This window comes from Schistocerca serialis, chromosome 1 (genome assembly GCF_023864345.2).
Source record: "Schistocerca serialis cubense isolate TAMUIC-IGC-003099 chromosome 1, iqSchSeri2.2, whole genome shotgun sequence".
Classification (NCBI taxonomy): Eukaryota; Metazoa; Arthropoda; class Insecta; order Orthoptera; family Acrididae; genus Schistocerca; species Schistocerca serialis.
In genome coordinates, this window is record NC_064638.1 from 1,073,010,742 (window position 1) to 1,073,028,052 (window position 17,311).

Below are 17,311 nucleotides of genomic sequence, written 5' to 3' on the forward strand. Positions count from 1 at the left end.
AAGCACTTCCACGTATGTGGATTTCGGCGAGCTGGAGGCAGCGCAAAATGACGACGAGGAGTTAAGGACCTACCGAAAGGCAAGAGAGCCAAGTACTTGGATCGCGTGCCACAGCCAGGCACAGAGGAGCTGATACATTGCGACAAGTCAGCAGGCCGACAGCAGCTGTATGCCCCTGCCCCTTTGTGACGACTGGTTTACGACGGTCTACACAGACTAAACCACCTGGGAATCTCCACTACGAGGGCGCTACCAACGCAGCGTTTTGTGTGATCTGTGTACAGAAGGGATGCCGTACAAGGACTAAGGCCTGCATTTCCTGCCAGAAGTTCAAAGTAACGTGGTATGAACGGGTTCCTTTCGGAAGTTTCGACCTCGCAAGAGGCACGATTCTCACATATACACTCCTGGAAATTGAAATAAGAACACCGTGAATTCATTGTCCCAGGAAGGGGAAACTTTATTGACACATTCCTGGGGTCAGATACATCACATGATCACACTGACAGACCCACAGGCGCATAGATACAGGCAACAGAGCATGCACAATGTCGGCACTAGTACAGTGTATATCCACCTTTCGCAGCAATGCAGGCTGCTATTCTCCCATGGAGACGATCGTAGAGATGCTGGATGTAGTCCTGTGGAACGGCTTGCCATGCCATTTCCACCTGGCGCCTCAGTTGGACCAGCGTTCGTGCTGGACGTGCAGACCGCGTGAGACGACGCTTCATCCAGTCCCAAACATGCTCAATGGGGGACAGATCCGGAGATCTTGCTGGCCAGTGTAGTTGACTTACACCTTCTAGAGCACGTTGGGTGGCACGGGATACATGCGGACGTGCATTGTCCTGTTGGAACAGCAAGTTCCCTTGCCGGTCTAGGAATGGTAGAACGATGGGTTCGATGACGGTTTGGATGTACTGTGCACTATTCAGTGTCCCCTCGACGATCACCATTGGTGTACGGCCAGTGTAGGAGATCGCTCCCCACACCATGATGCAGGGTGTTGGCCCTGTGTGCCTCGGTCATATGCAGTCCTGATTGTGGCGCTCACCTGCACGGCGCCAAACACGTAAACGACCATCATTGGCACCAAGGCAGAAGCGACTCTCATCGCTGAAGACGACACGTCTCCATTCGTCCCTCCATTCACGCCTGTCGCGACACCACTGGAGGTGGGCTGCACGATGTTGGGGCGTGAGCGGAAGACGGCCTAACGGTGTGCGGGACCGAAGCCCAGCTTCATGGAGACGGTTGCGAATGGTCCTCGCCGATACCCCAGGAGCAACAGTGTCCCTAATTTGCTGGGAAGTGGCGGTGCGGTCCCCTACGGCACTGCGTAGGATCCTACGGTCTTGGCGTGCATCCGTGCGTCGCTGCGGTCCGGTCCCAGGTCGACGGGCACGTGCACCTTCCGCCGACCACTGGCGACAACATCGATGTACTGTGGAGACCTCACGCCCCACGTGTTGAGCAATTCGGCGGTACGTCCACCCGGCCTCCCGCATGCCCACTATACGCCCTCGCTCAAAGTCCGTCAACTGCACATACGGTTCACGTCCACGCTGTCGCGGCATGCTACCAGTGTTAAAGACTGCGATGGAGCTCCGTATGCCACGGCAAACTGGCTGACACTGACGGCGGCGGTGCACAAATGCTGCGCAGCTAGCGCCATTCGACGGCCAACACCGCGGTTCCTGGTGTGTCCGCTGTGCCGTGCGTGTGATCATTGTTTGTACAGTCCTCTCGCAGTGTCCGGAGCAAGTATGGTGGGTCTGACACACCGGTGTCAATGTGTTCTTTTTTCTATTTCCAGGCGTGTAGATCTGTAGTTGGTAGGTTCACTCCTGATCACACATAGCTACTGGTGCTGTCTCACGGTGATCCACAAATACATCAGATGGCCAGAGGTATTTACACTGGAAACACAAACTGCTGAAGATGTGGCGCATGTATTCGTGTGAGGTCGAATTTCACGTTTTGGCTGTCCGCAGCAAGTGATCAGGGTCGTCAGTGGGAGGCAAAAACATTTCGAGCAGTGGCCCTGCTGTATGGGATACACGTGACAAGGACTCCACCACATCCGGCAGCCGCAGCGGCATTCTTCAAATGAGTGTGAAATCTTATGGGACTTAACTGCTAAGGTCAACAGTTCCTAAGCTTACGCACTACTTAACCTAAATTATCTTAAGGACAAACACACACACCCATGCCCGAGGGAGGACTCGAACCTGCGCCGGGACCAGCCGCCGCAGCGGCATTGTGAAGCACCTACAACTTCCCTTGAAAGCCGTTATAATCTGCCACAGAACGGTTTCGTGGACTGAGGCCCTGCAAGTAGTGCTGTTGGGACTGCGCAGTGCTGCAGGCTTTACCAGGGGAGCTGGTGTAGGCGAACCTCTGCATCTACCAGGATAGTTTTTTGAGCAGCAACCCGCCCCTCCGCGCTCTACTCAAGATTTCAGCGCCATCTTCATAGATAAATGGAGGCCATGGGACCGTGTGGAACTACACGGCATGGAAATCAGGCTACTTTTGTTTTTAAAGACTTGGCAAAGACGAAGAAGTTACTCCGACACGGCACGCTACGCAGATAACTGGGGCCGCCCTACCAAGCCGCATACACAGTTGGGGATGAAATGATAGGACACTCCTGGTATTAAAGGGGTAGACACAGCAGTCTCCATCGTACCTGAGAGTAGAAGATACCGCCGAAATGCGGGCCCCACCGGTCGCAGTACACCGGCTTCCACCACAAGCGGCGGCTCTGGATCTAAGACAGTGCCGCCCACCTGGAAACCGACCGGTCCCCCCCCCCCCCCCCCCCCCCCACCTAGAGGCAGCAGCCATCTTGCAACAACAGCCGGCACACCAGTATCCAGCCACGATGGAAATCAGGGACAGCTGAGTTGGTTCCTGACTATACTGGTTTGTTTCGCCTGCAGTTAACCTGACTGTTAAAACTGCTCAAAATAACCGAGTTCTGGTTGTTTCATTTTTATTGTTTATAGTACGTCAATGGAATTGTGAGTATATCTAATTTACCTTCTCTTCTAGGAAACATTGTGCATTTTTCTCGTTGTATGATATCGTAAGTTTCTTGTGCCACCTCCTGTTTCCAGTCTTTTAAAGCAAATGGAACATTGTCCTTCATTACTACCAAACACCGTAAAAAACTTCCTGGCTAAGGATGGCGCCATTCTGCTATACAATCGATATCCGGCGACTACATTCAGAAACTACCGCATAGACCAGGTGGGGACAAGTGTTGGATACTGCACTTGCTTGAACATCGTCTAATATACCACGCCACACGGCAACAGGTACATTATTGTCTCAGCAATGCTGTACCGATTCTTACGTCACTTGTCTGTTGATCGTTTCTAACTAACAATGTTGTTATAATAATATAGTGATAGCTTTTCTCATTTTCTGAAATAACCCGGTATTTCCAAGCATCAGAAATCTTATAAGCAAACATTACACATTTTTTTAAAAAAAGATTTTATTTAAAAACCAAAAAATTTAGCACTGATGCTGTGGCAATTTGATGTACCGGTATTTTTAGCCAGTTATTAGTAAAAAAATTAAAAAAACTATTACAACCGAGATCAAACAAATACTGACTATTCCGAACTAAAATGCCGGTATCGCTTTTAACCAGTCAGTTTTTCTCATCCCTAAAGAAAACTTACGTACAGAAAGTGCAATTCCGTTTCGAGCGGCAGGCATGTCGTAGCTCAAATAAGTTAATTTTTTTTTCTTTGCCTTATGAAAGTGTGTTGTAGCTACCTCAACTTGCAGATTGCTCCACACATCTCCGTTAGGAACTTTGCAGACGATCAGTACCGTAAAGAACCCGCTCTCCAGCAGACAGTAAATCGGTACCTATCGCGCTGCGCGGATCGTAGTGTGTGTGGTTGTTGGGCATGCATTACGGACAGTAACTAGCGGCACGATAATACAAGGTGTATCAAGAACAATCATCCCATTGCACATCTATACTTCTGAAACTAATAACCATATACAGTGAATTTGGTTTTTTAATGAACCGGAAACTCAAAATGGTTTTTTTTTCACACCTTTTCATAGGTGTTCTATATTCCGCCCTTCAGATGCACGTCAAATGTCAATGCGGTATTCAATTGTTCCCACACTGCAGCGAGAATGTCTTGAGTTACAGCTGCTGTTAAGCGATGTCTCAGTTCATTCATTTTTGTTGGTAACGAAGGCACATAAATAGTCTTTTATTGAACCGCCACAAGAAATAATCACATACAGCCAGGTCCGGTGAACTTGGAGGCCAGTAATGTAAGGCTGAATCATTTGGTCCAGTGCGACCGATCCATCTTTGAGTAATCCTTTGATTTAAAAATTCCCCCACTTCCAGATGCCAGTGTGGCGGTGCCCCATCCTGTTGGTAAACCAAGTCTTTCGAATCAGTCTCCAACTGTGGGAAAAGAAAGTTCTCAAGCATATCGAGATATGTTCTCGGCAAAGAAACATGAACCATACGCCTTTTCCCGTGAAACTGCACAAAACACATTAAATTTTGGAGAGTCCCTCTCATGTTGTACAATTTCAAGTGTCTGTTCCTTGCCCCATATTCTCACATTATGACGGTTCACCTTTCCATTTAAACAAAATTTTGCCTCGCCTCTAAACACTAAGCATGGGAGAAAACTGTCATCCTCCATCTTGCCACGAACGAAATTACAGAACTCCACATGTCGTTGTTTGTCACCTTCACGAAGAGCTCGCAGCAACTGAATTTTGTGTGGTTTCATGTGTAACCGTCGACGCAACACACGCCAGACGGGCGACAATCGGGGACGGTCCGGCGATTTGCCTTTACGCAAACAACCCGTTTCTCTGAATTGTTCATGCCTTCGTCTAATGCTCTGTACTGTAGAAGGATCCACGAAAGCCACGCTGAACAGTTATTACTGACACGCACTGCGCAAAACGTAGAACGCCAAACGCTTTCTATGGTCCCGACACCATTTTCACAACTGAAGTGGGCGCGCACTGCTGCTACCTAGTGAAAACCATGTAAAACTCAAGAGTTTACTTTTTTCCAACAGTACACTGTTCACGCACTTGTCTATAATTACATATGATTTTTTTTAAATCGGATAATTCTTTTTGACACACCATGTACAAGAGTAGGTTATGGGATTACAGTTATCTATGTTGTTGCTATGCGGACCCATAAAGAGTTTTACCTTCATGTAAAGTGTACCGTTTATTAATTGCCTACAGACGAACAGATATCCAGTACTGTTATGAAACTGAGAGGGATTGAGCCAAATGACATGAAAGATGACTATTCAAGTTACCACCTAAAACAAAGGAAAGAAGAACTAAAACATAAGGATTCAATCAAGATAGGGTCGTCTCCTGATTGTAGTGGATTAAAGTATTACTGTTATATTGTCTCTATTTTTGTCTCAGTATGTTCCTTCTGGATGTTTTTGTTTCGTTCCTACATAAAGAGTAGCTACCTGCATAGCTGTAGCTATTTTTTTCGTAATTAATGGAGTGATCAGTGATGGCAGAGAAGCTACTCGTATATTCATGCATCTCCAACAAATTTTAGATGTTTTCGTGGGAAAAATTCAGACCTGAAAGGTTAATGTGAGAGAGGGTTTTCTCACGACTAATAGCTACAGTTCAAGCTCTGCGTTTCGTCGTTTGCTCGATTTCTCACCAGCTTTAATGCACGCCCCAAACAAACAGGCTTCAATTACTAAAATTCGAATTTTCTGACATAGTCTGTGTCTGCCACAGTTACTGCCCGGGTCATTCCCTTTTACCTTACTTTTGTTATCTTTCATATCTTTTTGTGGCATTTGCTACGCTGTTAGTTCTATGCCCCCTATACTTGCACGTTTGTCTGCTCAGAAAGCAATTGTTGATTGTTCCATACTTTTACTCACTTCTCGTATCGGATGGCGGTCGGATTTTCAGGGAGGGAGGGACGGGTGGTTGTTTCTCGCAATAGATAAGCCCCGAGAAGCCTTCGTCTGCCTCTGATCTACACAACGACATGATTCTTAGATTCTTTTTATGTTACCTGAAATTGTTTTCAACTCTTAGCTTTTGTCATATTCTGGACGTCACTAACCTACTACACTACCGGCCATTAAAACTGCAAATAATGAGGGCGGCATGCAACATCGTCGAACTGCATGTGGTCTACATCTCTGGATATGCAAATAATTAACGTTTCAGCCTACCAGCACGATTTAGGATTGCGTAACACCATCAACATTTTTATATAGAAATATCACGCTGCTGGTTTCTTACTCAGAAATGTTTATGAGAAATGGTTTTAGGCTCCATGTGAGAAGAAGAAAGATCTACCAGTACGTGTTAGTATTCGACAGAGGCAGGAGCGAAGTCTTTGGAGGCTGTAGTTCTTTGTTGATCTACATGTACATGATTCTTCCACAATTCACACTTAGGTGCCTGGGAGAGGGTTCATCGAACCACCTTCTAGCTATTCTCTACCGCTTCTCTCTCGAACAGTGCGCAGGGAAACAAACACTTAAATCTTTCCTGTGCGAGTTCTGATCCATCTTATTATGATGATCATTTCTCCGTAGATGGATGGATGCTAACAAAATATTTTCGCATTCGGATGAGAAAATTTATGATTGAAATTTCATGAGAAGATTCAGCCACAATGAAAAATGCCTTTGTTTTAATTATTCCCATCCCGATCCGCATATCATCTGGCCTCCTTTGAACTTTTTCGAACTCGCTATTCGCATTGGTCTGGATTACACGCCTGTCGCGTGAATACAAGATCGATGGGTTCAAGAGGGCTATACTCAACTCTAAGCAACATGTCAATTGCCGCACGCAACGAACTCCCGAGAGAACAGACATATTGTGCGAGCGGCTGTGTGGGATTGTGCAGCCGTATCACGTACCTTGTTTCAGGAAATGAGCTTGTTTGCAGTAAGACAAATATCCACAAGACCAGAGCGATGGCGTCTGGAGCACCACGGACTGTCAGCATGGCGTCCATTGTCGCAGCATTCTCTGGCGCAGCAGCAGGGAGGCGCGCCGAAAATGGTGCGTTCAACGACAGCTGTGGACATATAGAGTGGCACCGCTTCGTCTTTTAAGATGAGTCGGGGCTCTTCCCACAACACACTACGGATGTATCCGTGTATGGAGCCTCTGAGGAGAATGAATAGATTACAAGTTTGAGTCAGGTGATGAAGGATGTAGGTTCACTTTGCAAAGACTTCACAAAGGAAGACAACATGGTAATAGTGGATGGGACGGGCAACAGCATAGATAGGGACTCTAATTATTCAATTGATGGTGACGCAGTAAAGATAGTTTCAGCAATGAGACATTCTGGTGTTGGGCTTGTGTCTGTCCATGAATGGCCTCATTTAAAACCCTCTGTAGGGACGGTTAATTTAGTGATGGAACAGCTACTTGGATCTGGTATGGAATCATATTGGTGAGGTTCCTGTTGACTTTATCAGTAGGTGGGACTATTCTAGGCATGGCCTTCGCCTCAACAGGAAAGGGAAGAGAAAACTATCTGGGCTAACAGCAAATAACTTAAGGGGGGGGGGGGGCATCATCACAAGTGGTAAAGAACCAGTGATTACAAGTGACAGAACAGCAGTTTTTAGAGTAGGCAGGACAGAAATAAAAGATTTTCAGATACAGGCTGAAAATGACATTCACATTGATAAAACAGGCTGCCAGAAAGCAAATTTTAATGTACACGGTTCAGACAAACATCCCCTGATTGAAACTGGAGATATCCAGAAATTGACAGAAAAATGAGGTTCATCCTGATGTAATATAGTGAAGACAGAGATAGATGGGGCCAAAAGGCAAGGGAAACAGATAGTTCTAAAACTAAATGAGACATTGGTAATAATTACAGGAAGTGTTGCAGACCTGTTAAACAAGTGCTTTGTTTCTGTTACTGGCAGTTTGGGGTATCAAGTTCGGTAAACATAGCAATCGAGTATCTGAGACTAGTCTTCTCCCAGAGAAATAGCATCCATCATAAATGTAGTGGTTATGGTTAAAATATCAAAAGACGTTAATCAAAGAGTGCTCATGCGAGTTGAGTTCTGTCTTCAGTTATTTGTCCGGCCAGTCTCTTATCAGCAGAACATTTCCAGACTGACTAAAATATGGTGAATTTAACCACCTTTACGATAAGGAGGAGAAATAAATACCATCAAACTACTGACCAGTTTCAGTCTTGCTGCCGTTTCCAAAAATATTTGAAAAGATTGTGTTCAAGTATCTCCTTAACCATCTGACTGCAAATAATATGTTTTCCAAGTCACAGTTTGGGTTCATTGAGTGTTCCGATATAAAGGTATTTATACTTACAGTGAGAATGTACTTAATTCATTAGATAACAAATTAGAGGCTTCTGGCATTTTCTGTGACCTGTCAAAAGCCTTTGATTGTGTGAATCACAGCATTCTCTTAAGTAAATTAGAATATTATGGTGTAACCGGAAGTACTGAGAAATGGTGCGAGTCTTACATAATTAACCGGAAACAACGGACGTCGTTGCAAAGTACTTGTGCAGTAAGCAGCCAGTCTTCATCTGGGTGGGAATTAATTTCGCAGAGTTTTCAAGTTTCCATCTGGGATATGTTGCTTTTGCTTGTATACATTAATGACCTCTCGTCTGTTACATTGCCAGATGGAAAGTTTGTTTTGTTTGCAGATGATCCAAACATTTCAATAAGTAGCAAGTCACGTACAGATTTAGAAATGGATGCTAATCAAATTTTGACTGACATTAATAAATGATTTACTGCTGATTCACTGTCATTTAACTTCGAAAAGACCCACTATATGCACTTCAGAACGTGCAAGAGATTTCCTTCCAACATGTGTATGAATGTGTTAGATTTCTGGGATTACAACTAGATAATAAATTCAGTTTGAAAGGGCATATAACCGAACAGCTGGAGCACTTAAACAAGTCTGTATTTGCAATGACGATGATGCCAGATGTAGAAGGTATAAATATAAAAAAAACTTGCATACTTTGCTTACTTTAATTCAATTATGTTACATGGAGATCGCATTCCAGGGTAACTCATCAAACCAAGCAAAGGTTTTTAGCGTGCAAAAGCATGTAATAAGACTCGTTTGTGGTGTAAATTTATGTAGGAACCTGTTCAAGGAACTTTGTATTCTAACCACTGTTTCTCAGTATATTTATCCCTTAATGAAATTTGTTGCAAGTAATATATCTCTGTTTCCAACCAATAGCTCAATTCATAGTGTCAATACAAGGATAAAAACAATATACATAAAGACCTAAAATCACTTACATTGGTCCAAAAAGGAGTCCAATATGCAGGAACACACATTTTTAATAAATTTCCAGCAACTATTAAAAAACTGGTTTCAGATAAAACACAGTTTAGACAGAGTTTGAAAAACATTTTGATAAGCAACTCCATCTACTCTATAGATGAATATCTTAACAGGAGCTGTACGACCAGCTTCAGTAAAAATGTCTGTTAGATTTCAATTTTGACAGCAGCAGTCAAGGTTAGGTATTTTGTCTATGATAAATTTATTAAATGTGAATAACTATGTTTCATTCTTACAGTGTATTAATTCTGTAAATATTTGCAGTTCTAGTTTACTGTCATGTATTCACGTATTTTGACAATCTCCTGACAAATAAACAGATTAGTGAGTATTATATTCAAGTGTTTCATGCTTTTTTACGTTATACTTTCTGACTTGTTCCACACCCACGAGAATCATCTCATTTTTGGGTCTATGGAACAAAAACTGAATCCAATCTAATCTAAACATTCATCATCATCATGGCGGGCCAGCACCTGGAGAGATTGTACAGTCTGGCATTTGGTACACAAGACGCACAAGAAGCTAAAATGTACAGCTGTATTTACCAGTGGCGAACTCCACACAGTTTTATACTCACGTGACTTCCATGTGCTTGAGCTCCTGGTGGAGGAGTCAGGAGAACCGCTTCCAGCGACAATGCAGTAGATGAGCATCACGTACGCAGTTGGCTGTTGGAACACTCCTCTCCCTTTCAAGATGAAAGCACAAAAAGCTGCCTATCCAGTAGAAAAAAATATGCATTTCTGCTTATCGAAACGATATAGGAATATATAGTGTTTCCATGATTCTATCATTTGCTTATGAAGTTGTTAACAAATTACAATATATGTTTGAAAAAACTTACAAATCAATGTACAGTAATGGAAAGGAAGGCAAGTTTTTGCTGGAATATCGATATCTGTAGAATTAATTGAGACTTAAATCCCCAATCCACTATATTAGAATACTTAACTGATGTAATTCATTCTAAAATATACTTTTAATTTTTTTAGGCTTCTAATTTTCCATATTTCCTACTTGTGTCTGTAGGCAACGTCTTGAAGACAAATGCACCGTAATACAAGCCTTATTCCTGAAAAATCAGACAAGTGTGGAAAATCGAGGGGAAGTTAGTTTTACATGTTATTTTGTGGCAAGCGTACTCCACAGAGCACAACAGCTTGACTTTTGTTATTATTCATTAATACCATTAAACAGTAAAAACATTGGCATTTAAATGTAGAATCTTCAAATTATTTTAAGACCCTCTTATTCGTGTAATTATTAGCTTTATACAATGATTCCAGTGATGGATTTTCTCATATAAATGTGGCGATTAGCGATGCTGCAGTATTCATAAAATTATTTCGTAGACTGAACTTTAGTAAGTGAATGCAAAATCACGTAACATTTTTTGCCTAAAGCATGAATAACATTCCTGCATGCAGATCAATATGAAATGGCTCTTCTGTCAGCCTGCCAGTTGTTGATACCAATTTAGTTTATTATCCGTATGGCGCAAGATATTTTACATTTGGCGTGTATTTAGTGCAAGACCAGTAATATCTCTTTCTGTCACTAGCAGTTGTTTTTGATTACAGAATGTTTATTTTTATAAGTTTAAGAGTTTGTGTTAGCAGTAAAGATATTACAAATATATTCAGCTATCAAATTAGTTGTGTTTCATGTGATCAATTTTGATTCAATGGTCTGTATATCAACTCTGTCATCATGTATTAGATTTTAGAAATTTCCAGTATCGTCTTCCGCACATGATTTACATATTTTTATTGTTTTATTAAATGCAGCTGTAGTTGCACCAAGATGATTTACGCGACCGATTTCGGCTCTTAGGCCATTCTCAAACATTCACAACTGAACAACAGGAGTCCTTTTACCAATTGGCGTGCTCAAGACACTCATTTACGTATGTTAAGAACATTAAATCTAATACTGCTACTCTGCGTTTACTTTTATTCCATAGGAACGGTTTGTATTTGACTGACTATCTTGAATAAAAATCACTCGGTGTGCACGCCACGTCAATTCAGGATAAAACTCCAAGTTTTCGACCACTACCTCCATGGTCGTCGTCAGGGCTAAAACTGACTGACGTGAACTAGCGAGGCTCCTACTTTTATATGCAAAGGACGGCTTCTGATTGGCTGGAATACGTCATAGCAACAACGATATGGCGCGTAGTGAAATGGTGCCCTCTACTTCCATAGATGTAGTTTCTATCCCGCGTTGCTTGCAGCGCCATCCCTTGAATCAGGAGGTAAAGTGCGGGAAGTTTTTAGATGTGTTGGTTGAGCGAAAGCCGGATGGACGACTGGGCCATTCTGTGTACAGGAAGCCAACGCATACAGACTTATATCTGCTTCCATCATCCGTCTCAGAAGAGAGCTATGCTGAATACTTTAGTACACAGAGCCAGGACTATTTCCGACAAGGACCACGTCGGTCCAGAGATTAACCATTTGACGACTGTTTTCAAGAGGAATGGTTATTCTGCCGGTGAAATTAAATCAGTATTGTCCAAGAAAGTAAGACACGATGCCGGCCATATACAAGAAGAGGACCAACACATAGCGCGGCTTCCTTTTGCGGTGCTACAACAAGCAAGATAGGCAGAGTCCTAAAGAGGCAAGGCTAGGAAAATTAAGGAAATGTTGAGACCAGTCAAAGATAGTCTCGGCTTAAGAGTGCCGGGAATTTATACTATTCCTTGCGAATGCGGCAAGAATTACGTGGGCCAGTCTGTAAGAACCGTTGCCGACCGCTGCATCGAGCACCAGCGCCACCTGAAATACAGGTATTTGGAAAAATCAGCGGTGGCTGAACATAGCCTGGTTAACAAGCATAAGATTTTATTTGAAGAAACCAGAGTAATAGCCCACGTATCGAATTACTGGGACTCTGTGATCCGGGAAGCATGCGAAATTAGACTTAGCGATAATAACTTTAACAGAGACAACGGCTATGCACTTAGCAACACTTGGAAGAGTGCACTGGATAAAGAAAAATCGCAGAGAAAAACTTCCCGCACTTTACCTCCTGATTCAAGGGATGGCGCTGCAAGCAATGCGGGATAGAAACTACATCTATGGAAGTAGAGGGTACCACTTCACTACGCGCCATATCGCTGTTGCTATGACGTATTCCAGCCAATCAGAAGCCGTCCTTTGCATATAAAAGTAGGAGCCTCGCTAGTTCACGACATATGTTGATGACACCGCCTTCCTGGCTCTCTGTCCTACCCTTCAATGGTCCCAACGTACCCTCCAAACCCACCTTAACCAGTTCACCACTTGGTGTAACCAGTGGTTCCTCAGTCTCAACCACTCCGAAACCCAGGCAATCATCATAGGCCACACCACTCGCTCCTTTCGCCTCCATGATTTCTACCTCACCCTTTATGGTCGTCCCATCCAGCACACCCCCACCCTGAGATACCTTGGCCTTACCCTCGACCGACACCTCACCTGGACCCCTCATCTCCAGACCGTCCAGCAGAAAGCCCATTCCCGCCTCCGCCTTCTGAAACTCCTGTCTGGCCGGACATGAGGATTGCATCCTTCTACCATTCTCCACAACTACAAATCCCTCATCCGTCCCATCCTCTGTTATGCCAGTGTTGCCTGGATCTCCGCCCCCACCCGCTTTTACAAGGCCTTCCAAATCCTAGAACGCCATGTGCTCCACCTTGCCTTCAGTATCTGCCTTCCTTCCCCCACACGGCTCCTGTATGAACTGATCCGCTTCCTCCACCTCCTCCTGTTGCTCCAATATCTTCGCATCCTTTACATTGTCCGCAGGCTTGATCCCCCCCACCCTCTGGTTTCCTCCATCCTCTCCACCCCCCGCCCGTTGCCGCGCCTCTATCGCTGTATCCCTCCCTCTCTCCACCTCCACACCATCCATCTCCTTCATCAGGGCAATTTCCAGCGCCTCACTCTCCCGGATGACGAACTTCGCCATGACATCTACCCTTCCTTCCAACTATAACCTGGCCTTGTTCCCCCCCCCCCCTCCCCAGGGCCCCCTTTCTCCTCTCCCCTCCTTCTCCCAGAGCGGATTTTCCTCCTTCCCGTCCCCCCTGAGACCCTGCACCCCATACTTGCCTCTTTCCTTCCCACATCCCTCCCTACGCGGCCCTCTTCAGCGCGCCCCCACCCATCTCCCCCCTCTCTTCCCCTCCCTCCCTTCTTCCGGTCTCCCTCATCTCCTTGCGCCTGGCAGATCCTTTATTTTGATCATCATCAGTGTGCCACGTCAGTGTTGTGTTTAGTGCTGTTTCTCCTGTGCGTCAAGAGGTGTGATTTTAATTGTGTACTGCCTTGAGGTTCGCCGTCAGTGTTTGTTATGTGCTACGCCATCTGTCGATGCTTTTTATGCTCTAGTCATACTGTGCCTTGTGTTCTTTCGTGTGTGCTACTTTTAAACAGTTTTTAATCTCCATTTTACAGTCGCCCCTTTTTTTGTCTATTGCCTTCCATGATGTTCCCCCCTTTTTTATATCTATGTTCACCATATTCTCTCCTTTGTTATTTTTAAATGTCTTCTATTGTTTGTTCTATGTCTTTCGGCTGAAGAGCAGCGCATATGCTGCTGCCAGCCCGCCCCGATGGGGATTTGAAATACAATAAAGAAAAAAAAAATAGTTCACGGCAAAAATTGACGTGGCATGTACACCGAGAGATTTTTATTCAAGAAATACGTCGCGAAAGACTTCGTAGCCATCTGACTATCTGTTCAGTATTTTGGGAGTGTTCCCCTTGCTAGTATTTATGATACTGTATGAAAAGCTGTGATTACCTGTGGCTGTGTTATTTACTTGGACAAATTAACCACAAGATATTTTCGTTTAGTAGATAAAAATTTTATAGTAGAAATAAGCTCACTGGACAAAATGTTAGTTACCCCCTTAACAGAGCACACTGTTCGCTTTTGGGTGCTGTAGATGGGCTATAACTGACACAAGACAGTCATAGGACCCACCAACGTTGGTGTAAGTCATGGTAACGAAGCGGTGAGTATGTGCCAGTCGGCTGTATGTAATCAATGGAGTAAGATGGGTGGAGACGTGACAGAACAGCGGAAAAATGATATCGTGTTTAAACAAGTCCAAGACGTTTTGGTTTGTGGGGCGCTCAACTGCATGGTCATCAGCACAAATTCCCAATTTTTACACAGTTTAATTTTTACACAGTCCAAACTAAGCTCTGTCACGAATGATGATGATGATGAAATGATGAGGACAACACAAACACCCAGTCCCTGGGCAGAGAAAATCCCCATCCCCGCCAGGAATCGAACCTGGGACCCAGTGATCCAGAGGCAGCAGCCCTAACCACTAGACCACGAGCTGTGGAATAAACGTGTCCTTGATCACACTGTTAATGAAGTGGGCCTGTACGTTAATGTATTAAAGCGGACTACCAAACGAGTCCACAAGGCATTGCCTACCATTTACAGCCATGTAGGATGACATCACAGCACTGATCCAAAAAGATTTTAACCAGTAGGGAATGGAGACGAGTGTCATGCATTGTCAATGCAATCCGTCTCAACCAAACACTGCGAAGGGAACTGTATGCAGTTGACATCTAGAGTCAGCTATCCATCATAATGCCATTGTTCACAGCAGTACATCGAGCAGTACGTCTTCATTGGGTCCGACAACACAGACCACTGGACAGTAGCTGACTGAAGGCTTGTAGTGTGATCCAAAGAGTCATGCTTCAAATAATAATAATAATAATCCAGTGACTAAATGCCAGTCTTTCAATTGGACGCCACTTCAGCGACTTGTGTGTTTCTATCTATCATCCTTATTTAACCGGGGAAAGGGACCCATATTTTTTTTAACGTGGAATCCGAATTACATGCTGTACCTGGAGACTACCCTCATCGTTGAGACGTGAAGTCTACTTCAGGCAGCCTGAAATTTTCCTTAGTCCGGCCGAGTTTCGATCCCATGGCTTCTCAGTTTCCAGACACGCACTTTACCACTAGACCGCAAGATTCAACAGACTTTTCTCAAATGTAAGATGTCGAGTGCACTGACTGTCCAATAAGTCTTCTAACCCGATGTGTGTAGACGGTGTAGTTCAGGCCTGATGTTGTTCTGTGATGTTTTGGAAGCACCACGGAGGCCTTAACACAGAACGTGTAAGACAGCTTCCCAGTGGTGGCAACTGACAAGGAGTAGGTCGAACTAGTGACGGTAGGGCTCGCATGGCTCAGGTACGTCGTCCACCACACGAGGATCGTTTAAACGCCAACGCATAACCACCTATCGCCATCAGCAACGATAGAAGAGTGGTGCCACTATGCGGTCAAGGAGCTCCATCAGCGCAGCTACGAAGCTGCAAAGTCAGCCACACCTGGGCGTTCTGCTGCGCCCAGTACATCGGAGGGGGAAGTTGTGGTGTGTGTGTGTGGGGCGGGTGGGGGGGGGGGGGGGGCGCAGCAGCTATTGACACTGCCGCACAGATTCTGACAGGTACCTTATTTCATCCAGGGACCGTACAATACATTGCCCAAAGGTTTTAATGGCGTTAGCTGCATTTGGGGATTGCAATGAATCAATGGTAACATTTGAAAATTTGTCCGGGAGCGGGACACAAACTTTGATTTCTCGCTTAAGTCGAGCAATCACCTTAACCATTTCGGCCAAGAAAACACACTTGCCATCCGACCCAAATTACAACCTATTACAAACTACTCCTGAACCCTTTACTCACAGTTCCTGATTTCCGTATGAGATCGGTCATGATGTTCATAGGCACTGAAAGACAGGACCACTGGTCGTCGACACCCTATTGATATATGTATGTTGCGTCTGTTCTTTTGGCATTACCGAAAGAACACATACCTTGTTTGATCCAGAGGACATACAAATACTATTCAAAGGTTTCGCTTAGATTAGCCGCAATTAGGAATTGAAATAAATCAATGACAATGAAAATTTGTGCCAGACCGATATTCGAAACTTCCCATCTCACCAAAATTCCCAACAAGTTGCACACTACTAGCGCAGTGTCGCCTGCCCACGAACACTTCACTCGCCATTTCGGACTCCCGCAGGACATTTGGCTTGGTGTGCATCTGCACTGAAATAATGGATCTTTGGTCTTTGCACTTTGTGTGTGTGTGTGTGTGTGTGTGTGTGTGTGTGTGTGTGTGTGTGTGTGTCATGAAAATCTTTGAATGGTATTTGTGTGGCCGCTAGATCACATAAGGCGTCTCTTCTCCCGGATATATAAGGTGAGACGAACAAAGATTCACACCAAGCCCGATGTCCCGTGGGAACCTGAAATGTCAAGTGAGAGGTTCGTAGGTAGGTGTGCAACAGGCTGGGAATTTGGGCCGAATAGAAAGTGTGCACGGATATCCGAAATTGTGAAGCCGACCGCTCGCGTTAATCGGAAAATCTGTATTCGTTTCCCGGTCTGGCACATTTTTTCACTTGTTACCTTCGATTCATTTCAATATCCAAATGCGGCTAACCTTTGAGCAATGACCTATTTATGACAAGCAGCAGGCTATGACACTGGTATCGAGCTATATGATACCGCTACTAACATAATCTATCCTTGCATGATCTGTCACAGATAGCATGCAAGAAGACTACTATCCTTAATACCCATATACACTGGCGCAGGGGTTTTTTCCCACGGCGCTTCCAACGTACATTTTCCCTCTGCCCTAAACCCGCGATTTCTTCGTATGTTTATGTCCACTATTGTCTTTTGATGGGCCCATATCAGTCGGTAATCTCAACCAGACTTATGGACAGCATTACAATTCCACCTCCAGTGATCTCCATGATTCGAATAACTAACAAATGCAGAGGTGAAAGTAGAAATTTTTGTGGTCAACATGCTAGTGCGGGCATGGCTGACCTCTCTCGCCACCTATAACAAAATGG